The sequence below is a fragment of the Vicugna pacos genome, chromosome 8 (assembly GCF_048564905.1).
Source record: "Vicugna pacos chromosome 8, VicPac4, whole genome shotgun sequence".
NCBI classification, from domain to species: domain Eukaryota; kingdom Metazoa; phylum Chordata; class Mammalia; order Artiodactyla; family Camelidae; genus Vicugna; species Vicugna pacos.
The window spans coordinates 953,108-961,585 of record NC_132994.1 but is presented as its reverse complement, the minus strand read 5'-3'; the positions used below and the strand labels follow the sequence as shown (position 1 = coordinate 961,585).

At 53.4% G+C, this 8,478-nt stretch overlaps 1 pseudogene; it reads left to right on the top strand.

Moving 5' to 3' along the window:
* The first annotated feature begins 2,326 nt into the window (after positions 1–2,326).
* LOC102525502 (CST complex subunit CTC1-like) lies at positions 2,327–6,134 on the top strand (annotated as a pseudogene).
* The last annotated feature ends 2,344 nt before the right edge of the window (positions 6,135–8,478 follow it).

Here is an 8,478-nt window from a genome sequence, read left to right as displayed (position 1 = left end):
CACCGCTCTAGGAAATTTCAGTGACAGACTGAGTGCAGTTAACACAATGGAGAGGCAAGTGTGAGCCACTGCTAATGAAGAGGTTCTCATCTCCTGCAACAGGAGAGCAGGGACAGCTGAGGCCAGGCCCTCATCAAAGGGAGTAAGTGAGCTCCAAAGCTTCACTTCCATCAGAAGAAGGCCTGCTTTGCCAAGGTTGAAAAAGAAGGGGGCCCCAACATATGGGATGGAATATCTGGGTTGATGCCTCTGAAAATCTTTGAGTTCCCAAATTTCTCTGAGTGATCCACCCCTTCCTACCAAAAGCTAACATTCCCTGCTTGCTTAAAGGCAATACAGAGACATGTGCCTGTCCCCACCCCCAGGATCAGCCCTGTAGTCCTTTAGGCCAATAACTAATCACAGCCTGGTGAGGGATGTGCTGACCTGTGAGGTTGCTGCAGAAACCAGCCAGTGTGTGCCAGCAGGAACCTGGAGAGTATGCGAGGGACAGGATGCTGATGGTGCTTCATTCAGAGTAGCCAGAACGGTGTGGGAGGGTATGGTCAGTGGTTGGAGTACATGCTTAGCACGCCTGAAGCCCTGAGTTCGATTCCCCAGTACCTTCACTAAGTAAATAAACTTAATTATCTCCCTCCGCAACTCAAAAAAAAAAAAAAACACAGACAAAGAGTATACAGAAGGAAAGATTGGCTATAGGAGTTTCTCCCTTTGGGAACAGTCTTGAAAAACAGAGAATTTAATGTCTGAGAAGCATCCTGAGAGGACACAATCTCACCACCAGGACAGGTCCTAGAAATGCAGAAGAAACAATGGCTCACACTGAGTAGAGAGGCCAGCACTGCTATAGGAAAAACTGGGACATGAAATTAAAAGGCTCAATCAGACAATGGAATAGTACTCAGCCTTCAAAAAGAAGGAACTCCTGTCAAAGAGTCACGTGCACTCCTGTGTTTGTTGCAGCATCCACAAGGCTGAGGACACTGGAGGAGCCCCTTCTACCTTGAAAGGGGCAACAGTTAATTTTGACAGGAATAGACACATTTTCCAGATACATGTTTGCCCACAGGACCTCAGCCAGCATCTCTAAAGAATGTTAAAACCACCAATGCAGGGTCACACATGATATCACCTCAGACCAGGTTCATTGTAAATATTTTATTTTAATTTTTCCTCCTGAATAGATGATATATCAGATTTGATCAATTCAGATTTGATGAATACATTGACTAGACATTTGATAAGCTATTTTATACAATATTTATTAGTTATATATTATGATTTTCATTTCATTTTTTTGTCTGTTTTTTGGTAGTGGGGCGGTAATTAGATTTATTTACATATTTATTTTTGGAGGAGGTACTGCGGATTGAACCCAGGACCTCGTGCCTGCTAAGCATGTGCTCTACCACATGAGCTATACCCTCCCCACCATTTCATGGTTAAAGAAACTGAGATGCATTAGAGTGTAAGTTACACAGTGTCCCACAATAAGAACAGGGTCAGATTTTGAACCGAGGCCTCTCTGAATCAATGCATTTTGTTGTCTTGCCTATATTATGGTCTTGCTTTATTATTGAAAAAGACTACCCACAGAAATACTTTATGACCTTACCCCTAAAAGGAAGAAAAAATAATTAACAGTTCAAAGTATTCCTCACATTTTCCTACTAAGTTGAAAACATTGGCTTTTCAACTTAACATTCAAGTCACAGATTCAAAGAAACTGCAAAAATTAAAAGATGTGCAGGAAATGCTACATGAATATTTACCAATTCCGTGGCTGAGTCCAAGTAGAAAGTAGGAAGACAGGCTCAGACTTTAGTGGGTGGGCTCCCCTCTGTGCAGTCACACAGTGAATTGTCCCTGTGGTCTCAACACAGGTAGGTTTCTCGAGCCTTCATGTTTGTAGGAGAAGGCACTCAGGCATTGGCTGGAAACCTAGGATTCTCAAAAAGACACATTATTTCCAATTAACACCTTTCCATCGGGACTTAATGCCTTCTGAGTGTTTAGGAGGAGGATTCCTACATTGCTAAGAGCATTTGTGGGTGACTTCATTCAACAACCCTGAAGTGATGGGAACACGTCTTTGGGATCTCTTCTGTGTTGCCGTGTGCTTGACATTACAACTCAGTATCTTAGGCTCCATTTTGGCATCTCAGAAGCACACCCATCACAGAATAAAACTCTTCTCCTAACAAGGAACTTTGTTCCTCTGGAACATTAAGCCCTAAAAACTGCCACCTGGAAGAACACGAATAATTCACAAAAATGTGATTTTTCAGACAGTTCCACGGTAAGGAATCAGCTGAGCAAGGGAGCGATGGTCCCTCATACACAGCAAGACCCTGTGATTGGCCACAGCAAACCCCATGACCCCTCTGACATGCAGCGCTGGTGTCTGCTGCCAGTTTCCTGAAAGGCATCTGTGGATTTAACTGGTCATTTTAACAGGTTTCAAGAGACATTCATTTTAAAACAGGTTCTAAGAGCTGTTCCTGTTTCATTTTAACATGGCCTCAAAAATGTGTTGAGATAGACTTAAAATCCTACCTAAGGCATGATGAAAAAGAGGTCTGTTCAAACAAGTGTTAATAAAAAGAAGCCAAGCTTCTTTCACATCTGTGGTCGTGGCCATGCTTTTCCCCATTAACTGTTGAAAAGTCTGTACCAGCCTGTGTGCTTTCCAGGGGCGGAGGCTTGGGCACGTCAGGGCTGCCTCCCGGGCTGAGGCTCCTGCTTCTGATGATCAGGAAGGTGTTTGAACTGGCTTCACTTTCCTCAGGAACAAGCCTGGCTGGAGGCTGCCCAGGCTTTCATCCAAGAGTCTCTATGTCCACCTGGCAAGGAGCGTGATGTCCAGTTGACTGAGTTGGTAATTGACTGTGTGAAGACTGTCTGCTCGTCCCAGGGAAGGCACCAGGGTTTTACACTACCTCTCAGCTATGGCTTTGTCTCAGTGAAGGACCTCAGGACCCAGCAGCGTCTCCTGTGCTGCAGTCCCTTGTCCTGGAGCAGGACTGCATACCAGAATTGGGCCCAGGAGGCTGGACCACGTGGGGTCCCCCTGGGCTGGGAGCAGCTGTTACTCTTAGGGGCACTAACAGACCTATCAGGGGGCTTGGAACACGAGTGCAGGAACGGAAGCCTCTGCATAAGAGCTAACGCTGGTACCCTGGGCTGTGAGAAGCAAGTGCAGCAAACCTTGCTGGGATGCTGGTTCGATTGAGCGCTCTGGCGAAAAGTCAAAAAAAAGCCTACTTCATCCTGTCTCTTCGTGGCTCATTCCCAGCTGGCAGCCATGTGCCTGTCATTGCGCAGGTTCCCACCCAGCTGGTGTGGCACTGAGCCCTTTGGCCTGGTAGGGCCTATGTGCTGACAGAGCTGCTCCATGGTCCAAGCTCCGAGGTCACCGTTACCGGGTTTGGATGCCCAGTCCCTCCTCCCAGCTGTTGCCACTGAAACCAGAATGTGTGCGCAAGCTGGAACTGGAGCTGGATGGGCCCCTCTTAGAGGCTGACCCCCCCCAACTCTCCAAGCCCAACAACCCCCAAGACAAGAAGGGTCCAGAGGGTCTTGTCCGGGACTCCAGACACTTACCGTACACGGGAACAATCACTGACGTGCTGAGTCGGCCTGCGGGCCTCGAGGAGTCGGATGGGCAGCTTGGGCTCTGCCTCGCCCGCCAGCATCTCCATGGCTGCAGGCGAGCAGTGGGACCAGCAGTCTGTCCGCAGCTCCAGATGCTCACCTCCTGCAGTCAGCGGGCAGAGGGACACGAAGGCCTGTGCTGGCCTCCTGCCTCCGTGGCGCCGTTTGACTTCGGGGCTTCTCTTACCAGATGCCGGAGACTCAGTCTTCCCACCAAGCCCGGGGGCCACCCTGTATGAGCTGCTGGTGTGGGCACATCAGTTAGGATTCCCCTCTACCCGTGGGCCACCAGGCCCCTGGAGGGGCTGGCCAACAAGCTGTGTCCCCACATGCTGAGACACCACCAGGTCCTGCAGCATTCCTCTCCTGGCAGCCCTGGCCTGGGACTACAAATCCTGGCCGCTACCTGTGAGGTCCTCTTTCCACCCTGCTGCCCTGGTCGGAATCCACAGAATGAGACCCTTGAAGAGCCTCATCACTGTCCACTCCAGAACTATGCTTGGCTGCAGACCCCCAGCTCTTTCCCTACTCTGGCTGCCCTGAAAGAGGAAGGGAGGTGTAGGGCCTGGGCCTCCTTTGACCTTAAGACCCTTCTGCCCCTCCCAGAGGCTTCTCGCCTGCCCAGTTGCCAACTCCATCAGCACCCGGCCTGGTTGTGGCTCTGCTGCCCTCTGCCTTCCACCCAGCCCCGATTCTACTTGGGGTTCTTGTGCCTTCTTCTTGTAAACATCTGAAACTTTGGGACCAAAGTGGTTCCTACTCCTGGCCAACCCCTCACAACCCCTCGCAACCCCTCACCAACCCCGGGCTCCTAGGCTGCCTGGTGCAGGCAGAGAGGTTCCAGTTGGTCATAGAAAGTATTGTCAGAAGCAACTTCCCTTCCTGGAAGGAGCTGAGCATCACAGGCTTCATCCAGAAGCAGCAGGCCAGAGTCTATGTCCAGTTCTTTCTGATCCTGTCTGTGCCCAGACCTTTCCTTCGCTCAGCCAGCTCCTCAACTCCCCCTCAGACAGAGCCCTCCCTCCCACAGGGTCCCCATGGAGGACAGAGCCGGCTGTTCTTGCTGTCCCGCAGAAGGCACTGATGAGGAGGAAGTTTCGTGTCCCCCTAAGAGCCAGTTCGGAGGTGCCCAAGCCTGCCCTCAGGTTCCATGTATCAGGGAACTGGCTTAGGGGCACTCAGAGGAAGGAGGGACCTGGATGGGGCCCACTGGAGCCCATGGAAGATGAAAACATGAATCAGAAGGTTCTCCTCATCTTCCTTGGCTCCTCAGTCCGCTGGTTTGAGTTCTTGCATCCAGGGCAAGTGTACTGACTCATGGCTCCTGGCCCTCCTCACACCAATGCTGTTGGAGAAGGGCAGTTCATCCTGCAGATCGCAGCATCCTCTGGAGCTGGCTGGCTGTGCGTCCTGCCTCACTGTCCGGGATGAGTGGGCCCTGGAACTGGAGAGCTCCCGGGACATCCCAGAGGTGCTGGGTACTAACAGGGCACTGCCTGAATCCTCACTGACTGACCTGCTCAGGGGCAACTCCACGGATTCCTTAGTGTCCTTCTCAGCTGAGAGTTTGTCACATCTCTGGATGAAGCCTGGGAGCACTGGGGCCGTGAAGCGGTGCGTGAGGCTCACCGTAGCTCTGGAGACTGCTGACTGTGAATTCCCTCTGCATTTGGACGTATATATTGAGGACCCACACTTGCCTCCCCAACTAGGACTTCTTCCAGGAGCCTGAGTCTACTTTAACCAGCTAGAGAAAAGGGTTTCCAGATCCCGCAATGTTTCCTGTTGTTTCTGGTCTACTGATGTGCGGGTCCTGAGTTTTTCCCTCCGATACCACGATCAGTGCTCCCTGGCCCCACAGCCACCTGGCTGAACTTCTGCAAGGTCGCTGGGCCCCATTCCGGGCCACTGCCTCTCGCCATGTGGTTTCTGTCTTCCACCTTCAACTCCTCTGGGTGTGTGCCCACTGTACCAGCCTCTGCCCCCAGGGAAGGTGTACTCGTCAGAGCCCCACTTGCCCGACTCAGACATCTGTAAGCCAGGCCAGGATCAGGCTCCCAGTGGAGGGTGGGACTCCTGAAGCTGGGGCCACCTGCAGGAATCCTCAAGTGGCAGCAGCACTAGGGCTATGTCCTGGTGAGTGAATCTCCCTCCCAGAGTTTGTCCAGGGGCCAGGGAGAGCGGCTTTGCAACTTATAGGACCTGGAGCCCAACCTGAGTCCTCAGCCAAGATGGATGAGCCCTTCACCCTCTACCTCCAGACACCCTGTACCAGTTTCTCTGTCCTCTGCCATATTGTGCTTTCTTTTGAGCTTAAGAGGAAACTTTCCAAGATTATCTCGTTAGAACCCCCTCGGTTATACCAGTTCCAGTGTAGGGAGTTCCCTTTCCTAACTCGTGTGAATCCCAGGATCCAGCCGTCATGCCTCTCTGTCCAGGAGCACCCTAGTGCCCTGAGGGCCTTAGAGTCCTCTTGCTGACCCGCGCTGCAGTGGCCTGAAGGTTCTTCCTGCCCTGCTAGAAGCCTTAAGGCCTGGCTCCAACTCATCCCCCTTGTTGAGGCCCTTACCTTCCCTGTGATTGAACCAGGACCCCAGGTCCTGGATTCATAGACTACCATTTCTCTAGTATTCTCATGCCAACCTTCCTTGCGGAAACTGGCAATCATGGCGCTGTTGCAATTTCCTCTCTAGTTGGGGTCAAGGCACCTGTACCCATATGCGGCCCTGAGCACCTAGGTTCTGTCTTTGTGACAGGGACTTTCCCCTTGTGGGGGTGCTCCTGACAGACCCCTTGGTCTGCAATAAAGCTCCAATGATGTTTCTCAAAAAAAGTCTGAACCAGCAGCAAATATAGTCATAGATATAGATATGGATATAGATATAGATATCTGTGTTTGTGTGTGTATACAAAGAAGTACAATTTCAGCTGACTTAAAAAAAAAAGTACACTTTGTGAGCCACAAGCATCTCTTGCTACAAGAGCGTTCACCTCCCTGCAGAGGGCACAGCTGACGCAGAGAAGTTTAAACCCCCCAGACTGGTGCTCCCAGGGCTTTAATCCCCAGAGGTGTACGCAGTTTGGAGGAGGGGGATTCCGGCGACCAAGGGAGCAGGGGTGACTCCTAACATCCGATCCCTTGATGCTGGCCTGGGGCTGCCAGCAGCAGCTGGAGGAGAAAACAGAAGAGGGGACCATAAGGCGCCTGGGGAGGATAGGACTCGGGCACGCTGGAGTCAGTGCCCACCCCAGGCTTGGGGCCCTGACACAGGCCCTGGCCCTGCTCTCAGGCACCTGCTCTATGTACTGTCTGTTTGCCACCTGCCAGTGTGTCCACCTGCATGGACAGGGAGCCAGGGGCCCGGGCACGTCCTCTCCCACCTAGGCCTGGGAGGGAGCAGTGGGCAGCCCTGGCCAGGGCTGCAGGCCACAGGGGCCTCGGCTGTGCCCATCTGGATGGACAGCCTGGCATGGTCCCCCAGGCTCTGGGCCTGCCTGCAAGCCCTGTGATGGCCATAGGGGTCATTTCTCCTCCGGGCCTCTGTGACTTTACCCCTTCCCCTAGCCAATCTTTCAGGGAAGGATCTACAAACCCAGCGAGAGGGGAAGGAGGACAGGGAATTGGAGGAGAAAGGTCATTGCAGCCATCCCCCAGCCTCCCTGAAGCCCCCGTCCTCTGCGCCTCAGGCCATGTGGGTACAGAGATCTCTCCCACCTCTGCCCCCTCACAGCAGGAGTGACCTATTCTTTGGGGGATGACGGTGGGATCAGACCCCTGTCTCTGGCTGTGACTTTGACATCCAACTGCCTCCTCTCTGCCCCCACCTGCTCTGCTGCCTGTCAAATAGCCCCTCAGGTGCACCCTTCAGGGTCCCATCTGTGCTCCTGCCACGAAGTTTTTCTGCCCTCTCCCCACTCCCCAGGAGTCTCCTGGAGCCACTGGGTCCAGGCTTCAGCCTAGACTGACCCCTGCCTCCCACCTTGGCCAGGCCAGCACTGTTGCCCTCCCAGAATTTCATGTGAGGAAACAGTAAGGAGGCAGGAGTACCCATACCGTACCTCCCCAGATTGACCCCAATCTCATGACCCTGGGGTGACCTGCCCTGCTCCAGGAGAGGGTACTGGCTGTGTGCTGGCTGTGTGCTGTCTGCTTAAACCTGGGGGAGGAGGGCAGCTCCCAGCCTGGGTGAGCAGGGACGCAGCAGAGCTGTCCTGGGCTCAGGAAGCCAGCACCGTCCATCCTGGACTTGCCTCCACGTGAACCTTGGGAATTTCCTTTTGCCTCCAAGCCTCGGTTTTCCCACACTTCCCAAAACCCCTGGTGGGCCATCTCGGGGCAGAGCTGGGCAGGAGGTCCAGGCTGCCAGCAGGGACAGTGCCTGTGCCTGCCAGTGGTCAGACACCCTCCACCTGCCATGCTGTACCCTCTGTCCCACCCCAAACAGACCCACAGATGCTTTCCAGAGCCTAAGCCTCTCCATCCCCATTAACTGCCTGCCTGAAATGCTGCAACAAGGCCTTGGATAACTGCCTCAGAGGCCCCTCCAAGGCTTGGGCCAGGGTACACCTGTGTTGGGCCCCGAGCCACACAGTGATGGTGGAGGTTGACAAGTTGAGTCCATCCCAGGCCTGGGCGATCAGAGCTTGGATGGGGTGAGGGAGTGTGGGGGAGCTCCCACCTGCCCCCTTGGGCAGGACCCTAGAATGAGGGGGCAGGACCTGGTCTTCACTGGTGGGATCCCTCTGACTCGGAGAAGGCAGGTGCAGGCAGTGGGAGCTGGAAGGAGGCCTGTGTGGTGTCTGGGCCAGGAGAGGGTCAGAGGA